Genomic DNA, 13,517 nt, shown 5'->3' with positions numbered 1-13,517 from the left:
CCATCGTGGTCTGAGAAGATGCTTGGTATGATTTCAATCTTCTTGAAATTGGGGAGACTTTGTTTGTGACCCAATATGTGGTCTATTTTTGAATATGTCCCATGAGCCCTTGAGAAGAATGTATATTCCGTGGCTTTGGGGTAAAGTGTTCTGAAGATGTCAATTAAGTCCATCTGATCTAGTGAGTCATTTAGGATTGCTGTTTCTTTGCTGATTCTTTGTCTAGACGATTTATCCAGTGATGTCAGTGGTGTATTAAAGTCCCCTACTATGATTGTATTGTTGTCTATCTCTCCTTTGATATCTCTGAGGAGATTTTTTATGTATTTGGGTGCTCCTGCATTGGGTGTATATATGTTTATCCGGGTTATATCTTCTTGTTGTATTGATCCCTTTAGTATTATGAAGTGGCCTTCCTTATCTCTTGTTATGGCCTTCACTTTGAGGTCTATTTTGTCCGATATAAGTATTGCTACCCCAGCTTTCTTTTCATTTCCATTTGCCTGAAAGATATTTTTCCATCCTTTCACTTTCAGTTTGTGTGAGTCCCTTCTTCTGAGGTGGGTCTCTTGTAGACAGCAAATGTATGGGTCATGTTTTTTTATCCATTCAGCCACTCGATGTCTTTTGGTTCGAGCATTTAGTCTGTTTACATTTAAAGTTATTATTGAAAGGTACTTGTTTGTAGCCATTTCTATTTTTTGTGCCTGTTTTCTTTCTTAGCTTTTTATTTCTTCTTTTTACACCAGTCCCTTTAGCATTTCTTGCATTGCTGGCTTGGTGGTGATAAACTCCTATGGCCTTTTTTTTTTGTCTGTGAAGCTTATTTCCCCTTCAATTTTGAATGATAGCCTTGCTGCATTGAGTATTCTTGGATTAAGTCCTTTGCTTTGCATCACTTTGTTAAACTTCCGTCCATTCTTTTCTGGCCTGATGCATTTCTGTTGAGAAATCATTTGATAATCTCATGGGAGATCCCTTGAATATAACTTTCCTTCTCTCTCTTGCAGCCTTTAAGATTCCCTCTTTGTCCTGAACATTTGCCATGGTAATTATGATGTGTCTTGGTGTGGGTCTTTTCGGGTTCACCTTGTTTGGGACTCTCTGTGCTTGTGTGATTTTTTTCTTCCCCACCTCTGGGAAGTTTTCTGATATTATTTCTTCAATAAGTTTTCTAACCCTTGTTCCTCTTTCTGTTGTTCTGGCACCCCTATTATTCATATGTTGTTTCGTTTCATGTTGTCCCATAGCTCCCTTAGGCTCTCCTCCTGTCTTTTAATTTTTTTCTCCAATTGCAGTTCAGTTTGGGTGTGTTTTGTTTCCCTGTCTTCTAATTCACTAATTCGGTCCTCTGCTTCTCCTAGTCTACTGTTGAAACTGTCCATGGTGTTTTTTATTGCAGCTATATCACTCTTCATTTCTTCTTGGTTCTTACATAATTTATTGATTTTTTCATCTGTTTCTTCTTGCTTCTTGCATAAGTTGTTGATTTTTTCCTCCATCCGGTTTATGCACTCTAGGACCCTTAATCTGAATTCTTTTTCTGTCATTTGCATGCCTCTGTATCACTTAGCTGCTTTTCTGGCAAGTCCTCCTTTTTTTTCCTTTGGGAGTTTCTTTGTCTACCCATGTTTGATCTCACTGACATATCTAGATGTTGAGTCATTCAGTGGCTGCTCCTTGGGTGGCAGTGGCTCCTCATGCTGCAGTTGCTCCTCGTGCGGTTGTGGTAGCAGCTGCTCCTCAGTTGGTAGCAGCTCTCTGTTGGGTGCTGTTCACAGTTCCCTATTTCTATTCTTGTATTCATGCAAATAATTAGACCAAATTGAAACTAAACATAATAAAGTAAATAAATTGGTCTTAGTTTGGCTCTTTGATAAAAATGAGGATGATTAGGGAGAGAGAAATTGTGTTTCAATAGATTCCATATATACAGTTGTGAATATTAGACTCTAGTCAGTTCATTATCTTCAAAGTTTTATTTTTCACTATAAACTAAACTGAACTACATCTTGAATTTTTCTAGTTTTCTTAAATATTTGACTACAACCCTCCAAACTAATGTTTCATTTTTCTCTCATCCTTTGACTTAGAGTTATTAAAATTAAAACTTTATTCCTTTTACCAAACCATTTCTCATAAATCTTGTCTCAATAAAACTGAGAGGTATAACACAGTTTGTCTCCACCCTACCACCTCAGGCATCATCACAACTTCCTTTTGTGCCCAGGCCTCATCATCCATTTGATAGAGAGCAAAGATTTCTTGTCTCTGAAGGAAAACTTCATCCCCTTACAGCTGGAAACAGCTACAGAAGAAATCCTATACCCTTTTCTCTGAAAGAATTCAGAGCCAAAATCCTTGAGGGGGTAATGTAATAGGCAGGTAGACAGACATGAGCAGAGCAAGGATGATAGGCAAGGTAAAGAAAATCACCAGGGCAGAAAGCCCCAGATGCTTAACTAGGGTAAAAACTGGGGAAACAAGAACCTCACCCCCAGAATAACCTATTCTCCTCTAGCATATCAATGGTCATGCGGTTTAGACCCCCTGGTCTTTTAATTCCTAAAGATAACATCTATACTTCAGTTGTATTTCAGCTCCAGATCGAGAAAAGTGGAAAAAACAGACAAGTGACTCCATGGCTGCCTCAGCACCAGCTACATTGGCTAATGACCCCCTGCCCTGGCACCAATCAATCAAGGGAGATCATGACCCTGGAAGAGCACATCTGGCAGTTGCTTTTACTTTTTTTTATCTTATTTAATCCTTGTGATAATTCTATATAACTATTATCCTCCCCACTTTACAGATGAATATTGAGACCCTTCCCTGAAACATCCCCTAATATTTCTACATGCAAGAGAGAGATAAATATGCTCAGGATGAAGAACCCAACGCATGCTCTCCCCCAGGGGAGTATGCCTGTGCCATTCCCTTCCTCCTTCTTATTTCTAAGGGACCACAAAAGATTTGCAACCAAGGGAGAAATGGGCAAAAGCAACTTGTCTCAGACTAACCCCCTGAACTTGTCTCCCAGTGAGCCAAAGCAGCCCAGCCTAGGCTCTCCTGTTACTTCTGCTATGCCCTTCCTTGTTTCATTGTCCTAAATATATTTTGGCTGCTCCAGATGTGAGGAAGCCTGTACTAATCCTTGTTCCTGATTGAAAATGTCTGAGATGGTCCCAATGTTTTTGAAGTACCCATCACATTTCCTAGGGGAGTTTAAAAGAAAGTGACTCAAGGCCATGGGCTGGGGGAATTCATCCAGTACCCTGAACTCATGTGGCCAACACCCAGAGCTCCAGGGAGAATACAAATAGCTCTGGCCTTATTCCTATTTATGCCCTCACTATCAAAAGATCTATCCTCTTCATTCTGGTCTCCCTATTCTGTCAATAATGAGGGACTTATAAGGAAAGGGTGGAACCCTACTTTAGTTAAAACTAGGACTTTACATCCACTGGTGAGGCAATCTCCTTGATAATATAGGTGTCTAGTATATGATCTACCTGGGAACATGGAGGGGCACTGCAAATAGTGCTGGAGGGCCTGTTTTACTCCCTTTCAGCTCTCCTCTTCCCAGCCCTCTGTTCTATTTGTTTTTTGTATTAAAGGAAAGAGTCCTTTACTCAGGCACACAGAGAGGTGTAGGCATAAGAAGCATGCTATGCCTCCCAAGCAAGGGCACTCCCTCCTAGGCTTTTCCCACAAGTCTAAGGCTAGTTTCTTAAAATTCAAACCCTGGGAAGGTTGTCACTTATTTGACCAAAAGATTATCTATAAAAGACACAATTTTTCAACAAACTGCAAAGGTACTAAACAAATCCCACATTAAAGGGGGTAACATTTTTCTTCAGAGCCAAGAAATCCTTGTTCTCCATCAGAGGGACGATGAGGCCTGGGGACGGAAGGAGGTGGCGATCATGTTTAGAGGTGGTATTCTCTGTGTGTGAATAGGGTTTGTAACATGGTGGAGACAAACTGAACAACAAGAATTATGACAAGTGATCCAGTGAAAGGAAAAGTGATTTAGTGTTCAATGATTCCAAGGCTAAGGGTGGGAGAAAAGCAAGTATTAGTCTGAAGAGTTGTATCTAAACACCCAAGAAAACTAGACAAATTTAGGATTCAATTCAATTCATAGGTGTAAGATAAAACTAAGAAACAATAAAATGCAATCAACTCAGAGTCTGTTGAAATATAATTTTTGTCTCCCTAAAATCACCCTTATTCTTATCAAAGACTAATTCATTTATTGCATTGTCTAGTTTTATTTTGTCTTTTTTAAAGAGAATATGGACTTTATTAGGTTTCAAATACAAAAGTAAACCCATCTAAATAGGGAGGCAGAAAGCTCCCTTTGTTTCTCTAGGATTTTCAACCCCAACCCCATAAAAACATTTTGCTCTCACACAATGGCTAGGAAAGAGTAAAAAGAAGCAAGTTCTCAAAAATGAGAGGTATCCACATTTACGAAGGAGGATGAGCTGAAGGATAAGCTGGAGGATGGGCTGGAGGATGAGCTGGAGGATGAGCTGGAGGATGAGCTGGAGCGCCTGGTGGACGGGGAGGACACACTTTCCACCAGTGCATCCTCCAGTTGTTTCTCTATCCAATTCTGCTTCTTGACGGTTAGCGCCTCAGAGAACCACTGCATGGCGACTTTCAGGTGGAAGGGCTTATCTGTAAAGGTTAGGCGGAACCAGCCAGGCTCCTTACACATGTAGGCCTTGCCAGGGGCCAATAGGAGCTTGTTGTCCAGGAAGCGGCGATAAAGGAGCTGCTCTTCCTCAAATGTGCATGGGTCCAGGTACTCTTTCAAGTTGACCCAAATATAGAGGCCAGAGCCACGACTGAGAAGACTGACCTTCATTGTCTTCAACTTGTTGGTGATGTACCTGTGAGCTACCTGCATCCAGGAGCGATTAGTGGGCAGGTACACGTTGTCAATCCATTCTCTTTCCTGGAGCAGCCGACACAGCTTGTGCTAGGTGATGCCAGTGATGCTGTGGAGGAAGCCAAAAGCGCCAACGGCAGAGACCACCTCCTTGTTGTGGGTGTACAGAGTGCCAAAACGAAAGCCAGAGATCCCAAAACTCTTACTGGTGCCCCAGATCACATGGGTCCTGTTGTGGTCAGGCAAACTTTTCATGTTCAGAACACTGTGGAATGGGATGGATGCACGAAACTCAGACAGCATGTAAGTCTCATCAATAATCACATGTAGGTTGTGCCTCTTGGCAAATTCCAGGTATTCCTTCAGTGAGTCCAAAGTGTCGATGTTTCCCAGAGAATTATTGGGGTTGAAGAGAACAAGACCTCTGACCTTTTTCCCCTTAAACTTAGCCTCCAGCAGGGCTTTCTCCAATTTGTCCACAATCAGCTGGAATGGCTGGGTGTCCACCTCAGTGATCTTACTCTACAGGTGGACATGAATCAGCTCAACTTTTGAATACAGGCGGGAAGTTAATGTGAAGCCAGAATAGAAGGGGGTGGGGATTAGAAAGGCATCACCTGGATCACACAGCACCATGGTCAGGGTCAAGAAGACAGAGAGGGAGCTATTGAGAAAACCACATTTTATGGATCAAGCAGGTCAGGTGCCTTGCAGTAGTAGGTCAGGAACTGGGCTACTTCTTCCCTCAGGAATGCATGTCCTCTCCAATCAGATATTGCAGAAGGTCATCATCAATGTAGTTCATGTCACTCTGACTTAACCTTTCAGTCAACAGATCAATGCAGAGCTTGTTCTCACTGAGGCCAAGGTTAATGAAGCCCAAGATGTTCTTGTCCTCATGGTATTTGTCTCCTTGGTAGGCTCTGAAGTCCTAGAAGTTGGACTGGTATAAGGCAGAGACGTCAATCCCACGATTGGATAGGTAACAGCTGATAAATGCAGTTTTTGAATCACTCAGTTGGTGACTTAGCTGGTCAGGCTCCCTGGATGACTGGGCCTGCTGACCACCTCCAGCACCACCCTTTGAGTCCAGGGAAAGGCAAGGCAGTTGGAGCTCCAGGCTACTTGAGACTCCGGAGTGTAAGAGGTTGACCACCTCACACATTAAATGGATGAGGATGGCTTCCTGGTAGCTGATGTTCTGTCTGTGCTGTTGCTCCTCCTGCTCCAGGTCCTCCTGCTGGTGCCTGCTCTCCAGCTGCAGGATGTACTCATTTATGATCTGCTGCAGATGCAGGATCACTTCCATCACCCGGGGGTGGGGACTGTGAAGGGTGTCTGATTGGTGACTCACATTTTGGCTTTTAGTTTTGGCCTTACGAGGCTGGCCTGAACGTGGGTCTCTGTTTCCACTCATCTCTTCTTTGGTCCCAAATCCTTATGCCCGAAGAAATCAATCTTGACCACCAGGGCTCAGGCACCGCTCCAGGGTCCTCCTCCTCTCACTAAGCTTGATTTGTCTAGTTTTATTTTGGCCTGAGTGTCTGCATAAATAAAATAAGAACAGTATTTGACTGTATAGGTTCTTTTAAAATCTGTTTTGCTGGAATCTCATGATGGAGCTTTAATGAGCCCCTCAGGGCAAACAAGCTGAGTCATCCAGTTGCCATCAGGCTTGCCTGCAATGCCTGCAATTGGGTGAATTCCTCAAGTTTTGAGGTTCCCAAAATGTCTTGAGGTCCTTCCTTGCCATCTCTCAGGAAAGTAACCTTTGTTCCTTATCTGGAAAGATTGCCATGAACCACGCGACCAAGCAAGGTATCAGGCTTTTCTCTGAGGTGCTCACATTGGCTTCAAGTCCTCCAGTGAAATCCAGATTCCAAGCATGTCTCTCTCAGACATGAAACTTCAGCAAAAGTCTTGGTTAATAAAACTATTATTGGAAACTGGTCTTGCCAAAATCCAGGGGGACTAGGTAGGGAGAAATTTACTAAATTGATTTGTTTCCCTGTATCTGAAAAACAAAGCCCTAAAATTAGGAATACTTTTTTTTGGTGAGAAAGTATATTTTTATTATTTTTTAATTTTTTTATTGTCTGAAGTTTGACATATGTCTCCTTTCCCCCCAATTAACCCTCACCCCCACCCACAGCCATTCCCACTGCAGGCAAGCCCTCACCACCCCAGTGTCTGTGTCCATTGGTTATGCTAATATGTATGCATACAAGTTCTTTGGTTGCTCTCTAACTCCCTTCCCCCAAATGTGGGCCATTTGTCTCTGGATCTATTTTTGTTCATCGAATTATGTTGACCATTATATCCCACAAAGAGGCCCAGCCTGCCCCCTCTCACAGTCCAGGAACCTTCAGGGGTGGGAGGCGACCTGGAAATCAGGGGAAGGATATGCCCCATCACACCTCTGCTGCTGCCACTGCTGGCAGCGCAAGCCTCAGTCAGCCCTGGTTACCTGAACCTTGGTTGGCCCTGGGAGGCTGGGCAGATGCCATCCAAGGCTTGCCTGCGCCTTGGGTTGGCTCTGGGGGGCTGGGGAGCTGAGGGGACTGGGGGACTCCGAAGGCAGGCGCGTGGAGTGGCTGTGAGCCTGCTGCCCTGGTGGGGCTGAGGGGACTGGGCGCCACCATCTTTGAGGGTGTGACAGTCAATTAGCATATTACCTCCTTATTAGATAGGATATGAGTGAGATCATGTGATATTTATCTTTCTCCAACTGGCTTATTTCACTTAGCATAATGCTCTCCAGTTACATCTATGATGTTGAAAATGGTAAAAGTTTCTTCTTTTTTATAGCAGCGTAGAATTCCATTATGTAGATGTACCACAGTTGTTTTTTGTTAATTTTATTATTTTTCTTATCTTTCTTATTAAATCTTTATTGATCAGATTATTACAGTTGTTCCTCTTTTCCCCCCCCATAGCTCCCCTCCACCCAGTTCCCACCCCACCCTGTGCACTTACCCTCCCATCTTTATCAATAGGTGTAAGATTTTTGTCCAGTCTCTTCCCCCAATCCCCACACCCCTTTTCCCCTGAGAATTGTCAGTCCATTCCCTTTCTATGCCCCTGATTCTATTATATTCACCAGTTTATTCTGTTTATCAGATTTTTTATTCACTTGATTTTTAGATTCACTTGTTGATAGATATGTATTTGTTGTCCATAATTTTTATCTTTACCTTTTTCTTCTTTCTCCTCTTCTTAAAGGATACCTTTCAGCATTTCATATAATACTGGTTTGGTGGTGATGAACTCCTTTAGCTTTTTCTTATCTGTGAAGCTCTTACCTGACCTTCAATTCTGAATGATAGCTTTGCTGGGTAAAGTAATCTTGGTTGTAGGTTCTTGCTATTCATCACTTTGAATATTTCTTGCCACTCCCTTCTGGCCTGTATAGTTTCTGTTGAGAAATCAGCTGACAATCATATGGGTACTCCCTTGTAGGTAACTGACTGTTTTTCTCTTGCTGCTTTTAAGATTCTTTCTTTGTCTTTTGCTCTTGGCATTTTAATTATGATGTGTCTTGGTGTGGACTTTTGGATTCCTTTTGTTTGGGGTTCTCTGCACTTCCTGGACTTGTAAGTCTATTTCTTTCACCAGTTGGGGAAGTTTCCTGTCATTATTTCCTCAAATAGGTTTTCAATATCTTGCTCTCTCTCTTCTTCTGGCACCCCCATAATTTGGATGTTGGTATGCTTGAAGTTGTCCCAGAGGCTCCTTACACTATTTTCATATTTTTGGATTCTTTTTTCGTTTTGCTATTCTGGTTGGGTGTTTTTTGCTTCTTCGTATTTCAAATCTTTGACTTGATTCTTCCGATCCTCTAGTCTGCTATTGGATCTCTGTATATTATTCTTTATTTCAGTCAGTGTATGCTTAATTTCTAGTTGGTCCTTTTTCATATCCTCGAGGGTCTCACTAGATTTATCGAGGGTTTCACTAAATTTATCGGCGGTTTCTAGAAAATTCTTGAAAAACCTTATAACCATGGTTTTGAACTCTATACCAGTAGTTTGCTTTCCTCCATTTCTGTCATTTGTGACCTGTTTCTTTGTCTCCGCATTTTGGCAGCTTCCCTGTGTTGATAGAGTGTCCTATAGGGCCCAGTGGCTCAGCTCCCCAATTGCCTGAGGTAGACACTCTTGGTGCACCCCTTTGTGGGCTTTGTGCACAGTCTTGTTGTAGTTAGGCTTTGATTGTAGTTGGTATCACTGGGAGGAATTGACCTCCAGGCCAATTGGCTGAGAGAATCAGCTGTATCTATGGTGGGAGAACTTCTGTGCTGAAGACACCCTTATGGGGCAAGACTTGCTTCAGTGGGGCTTTGGCGCTCACTGAGTCTGCCCCCTGAGTGTGTCCCTTATGGCTCTGAGGAGTTGTAATCTGGATAGTCCCACTCTGACCACTGGGTACACTGGTTCTTGGATCTCTAAGGAGGTGCTAATTTAGCCTCTGCCTGAGGCTACCCAGCAGGAGCTATGGAGAGACCTGCAGATTCCTCTTCTTTGTTTGGGGTTTGGAGGTGCCCAGATGAGACCCAGCAGTGAAGCAATGCAAGCTTCTGTGGGGCCTTGGGTCTTCTTTTTGATGTTCTGGGTCTCTCTGACCCAGCTGCAGTTTGTTAGTTAATTTTAGATTGCAAAGGGCCAGGCCATTCATATGCAAAAGCCTCTGTGCACAGCTTGGGTGGGGCAGGGTCTCAGGGAATCAACAGGGCAGAGCAAACAGCTATGGCTGATCCTCAGCCCTGCCCTAAGAGGCCCCAGGTCTCAGTATCCCACGGTAATTGCTGCAAGCACGTCTGAGAGAAAGCCTCCCTCGAGTTTCGCCTGATGCCAGACAGTCCAGTTTCTCCTCGTATGAGTCTGGGTCCCCAGAGACTATCCAGGAACTGGAGTTCAGAGCAGTCGGGAGCTTGTGTCTCCCTCCCAATTGAAAAAGACAACCGCGTCCTCAGTTGCCAGCCTTTCCCGTGCACTCTGTACCTCTGCACTTTACTTCCACACCTTCTTTGAGTCTCAGTGTGCTTTTCTCTTTCCTTCTAGTTGTAAAATTTTCACTCAGCCAGCCTTCCTGTGGTTCTGGATGATGTCCGTTTTGTCTTTTAGTTGTAGTTTTGAAGTGGTTGTGTGAGGCAGCAATTTCAGGTGTTTACCTATGCCGCCATCTTGGTTTCTTCTCCTGTACCACAGTTTTTTAGTCCACTCATCTACTGATGGGCACTTAGGTTGTTAAAAGTCTTAGCTATTGTAAATTGTACTGCTATGAAAATAGGGATGCATATATCCTTTTTGATTGGTGTTTCTGGTTTCTTGGGATATACTAGTAGTCCTAGAAGTGGGATTAATGGGACAAATGGGAGTTCCATTTTTAACTTTTTGAGGAAACTCCATACTGTCTTCCACAGTGGCCTCACCAGTCTACATTCCCACCAGCAGTGCAGGAGGGTTCCCTTTTCACCACATCCTCTCCAGCACTTGTTCTTTGTTGACTTATTGATGATAGCCATTCTGGAAGGTGTGAGATGGTACCTCATTGTTGTTTTGATTTGCATCCCTCAGATGATTAGTGACTTTGAGCATGTTTTCATATGTCTCTTGGCCTTCGTTCGGTCCTCTTTTGAAAAGTATCTATTTAGATCCTTGGCCCATTTTTTGAGTGAATCATTTATCTTCCTTTTGTTAAGTTTTACGAGTTCTCTGTAAATTTTGGAGATTAAACCCTTACCTGAAATAGCATTGGCAAGTATGTTCTCCCATGCAGTGGGCTTTTTTGTTGTTTTGTTGATGGTTTTTTTTTTTTTTTTTTTTGCTGTGCAGAAGCTTTTTATTTTGATGTAGTCCCATTTCTTTATTTTTTCCTTAGTCTCCATTGCCCTAGGAGCTGTGTCGGTAAAGATTGCTATGACAGAGAGAGAAGCCATAATGGCGGCATAGGTAAACACCTGAAATTGCTGCCTCACACAACAACTTCAAAAATACAACTAAAAGACAAAACGGACATCATCCAGAACCACAGGAAGGCTGGCTGAGTGGAAATTCTACAACAAGAAGGAAAGAGAAAAGCACACTGAGACTCAGAGGAGCTGTGGAAGTAAAGTGCAGAGGTACGGAGGTGCACGCGGCAAGGGCTGGCAACTGAGGACGCGGCTGTCTTTTTGAATCAGGAGGGAGACACAAGCCCCCGACTGCTCTGAACTCCAGTTCCGGGAAGTCTTTGGGGACCTAGACTCATACGGGGAGAAACTGGACTGTCTGGCAGAGGGCAGAACTCAGAACTCAAGGGCGGTTTTCTCTCAAAGGTGCTTGCAGTGATAGCCGGGACACTGAGACAAGGGGCCTCTTAGGGCAGGACTGAGGATCAGCCATAGCTGCTTGCTCCGCCCTGTTGATTCCCTGAGACCCCGCCCCACCCAAGCTGCAGCAGAGGCTTTTGCATATGAATGCTCTGGCCCTTTGCAATCTGAAAATTACCTAACAAACTGCAGCTGGGCCAGACAGACCCAGAACTTCCAAGAGAAGGCCCAAGGCCCACAGCAGCTTGCATTGATTCACAGCTGGTCCTCATCTGGGCACCTCCAAACCCCCAAAAAGGAAGGGGAATCCGCAGATCTCTTCGTAGCTCCTGTTGGGTAGCCTCAGGCAGAGGCTAAATTAGCACCTCCTTAGATCCAAGAACCAGTGTACCCAGTGGTCAGAGTGGGACCATCCATATTACAACTCCTCAGATCTATAAGGGATACACTCAGAGGGCAGACTCAGTGAGCACCAAAGCCCCACTGAAGCAAGTCTTGCCCCATAAGGGTGTCTTCAGCACAGAAGTTCTCCCACCATAGACACAGCTGATTCTCTCACCCAATTGGCCTGGATGTGAATTCCTCCCAGTGATACCTACAACAATCAAGGCTTAACTACAACAATATTGTGCACAAAGCCCACAAAGGGGTGCACCAAGAGTGTCCACCTCAGGTAATTGGGGAGGCTGAGCCACTGGGCCCTATAGGAAAACCTAGCACACAAAGCCACTCTACCAATACAGTGAAGCAGCCAAAATGCGGAGACAAAGAAAGAGGTAACAAATGACAGAAATGGAGGAAAGCAAATGACTGCATATAGAGTTCAAAACCACGCTTATAAGGTTTTTCAAGAATTTTCTGGAAACCACTGATAAATTTAGTGAGAACCTGAAGGATATGAAAAAAGACCAACTAGAAATTAAGCATACACTGACTGAAATAAAGGATATTATGCAGACTCCCAACAGCAGACTAGAGGATCCCAAGAATCAAGTCAAAGATTTGAAATACGAAGAAGCAAAAAATACCCAACCAGAAAAGCAAAAAGAAAAAAGAATCCAAAAATATGAAGATAGTGTAAGGAGCCTCTGGGACAGCTTCAAGTGCACCAAGATCCGAATTATAGGGGTGCCAGAAGAAGAGAGAGAGCAAGATATTGAAAACCTATTTGAAGAAATAATGACAGGAAACTTCCCCTACCTGGTGAAAGAAATAGACTTACAAGTCCAGGAAGCACAGAGAACCCCAAACAAAAAGAATCCAAAGAGGGCCACACCAAGACACATCATAATTAAAATGCCAAGAGCAAAAGACAAAGAGAGAATCTTAAAAGCAGCAAGAGAATAAAAGTCAGTTATCTACAAGGGAGTACCCATACGACTGTTGTTTGGGCCAGATGTAAGCTGTCAAGCTCCTTGCACCTGAAGGGGCTAACAAGGCTGGGACCCTTACCCACACAGTTTTTCCAGACTTGTTTGGATGGCGGTTATCAGTAAAATAAGAGCAACCTTTGTAGAATGAGAACAGCCTTTCATGGCTTACCAAGAAGTCTGTAACTATTTACTGAGATATGCTGTACTGAGAACTTGTCCTTCTGTTCTGTCCCTCCCTTAGAGATTAAGAGGAACAAAAAATACATTCCTCTTGACAGACCTCCTATTCAGTGTCTTGTGTATATAAGGCTTTACGTGCTTAATAAATTTGCTTCAGTTCCTTGAGAGCTGTAGTCCTCCTGATCCCGCTTTCCTGTCTTTCTTTCTTTTCTCAATTCCCACCTCCCTGCCTCAGCCAGGCTCAACCTGTCAGGCTGGCCCTGACAAACTAGCGCCTGAGCTAGAGACTGAGGAACTGGGAAAAAGACAGTGAGGAACTCCTCCGGATAAAGAGTGCACTCGTTAAGGTAAGGGAGGAGAAATTTTTTGATAGTCGGGATTAAAGCATGAGACAGTTAGAATTTAGAGAAAATGCCCTTTATGGCCAAACGTTAAAGTCTATACTCAACAGTAAAGGAACTGAAGAGAGTAGTAATATAGAGGATGTGTTAGAACGCTTTTTAGAACTATTAAAGCTTCTTGGCAAGAAAAAGAGAAGCCGCGGGGGCCGTTCCCGCCTTGTGCAGCACCAGTTCCACTTTCCCCTTTCCAGATGGCTTTGCAGGAGGCATGAAAGTATGGTGAGGAATTGGGCATTCATGCCTTCCCTGTTGTGGAACAGGTGAACCCTGACACGGGACAGCGTGAGTGTACTTATGACCCGCTTCCTTTTAAAACCTTGAAGGAGTTAAAAACAGCCTGTGCTCAGTCTGGG

The 13,517-nt window shown here is 43.6% G+C and overlaps 1 pseudogene; it reads right to left on the bottom strand.

Annotated features, from left to right (window-relative positions):
- Positions 1-4,450: 4,450 nt before the first annotated feature.
- LOC102441501 lies at positions 4,451-6,317 on the bottom strand (annotated as a pseudogene).
- Between the last annotated feature and the right edge of the window lie 7,200 nt (positions 6,318-13,517).

The sequence above is a fragment of the Myotis lucifugus genome, unplaced genomic scaffold (assembly GCF_000147115.1).
Source record: "Myotis lucifugus unplaced genomic scaffold, Myoluc2.0 scaffold_41, whole genome shotgun sequence".
NCBI lineage: Eukaryota > Metazoa > Chordata > Mammalia > Chiroptera > Vespertilionidae > Myotis > Myotis lucifugus.
The sequence above is the reverse complement of the archived record's forward strand: the minus strand, read 5'-3'. Positions and strand labels throughout refer to the sequence as shown.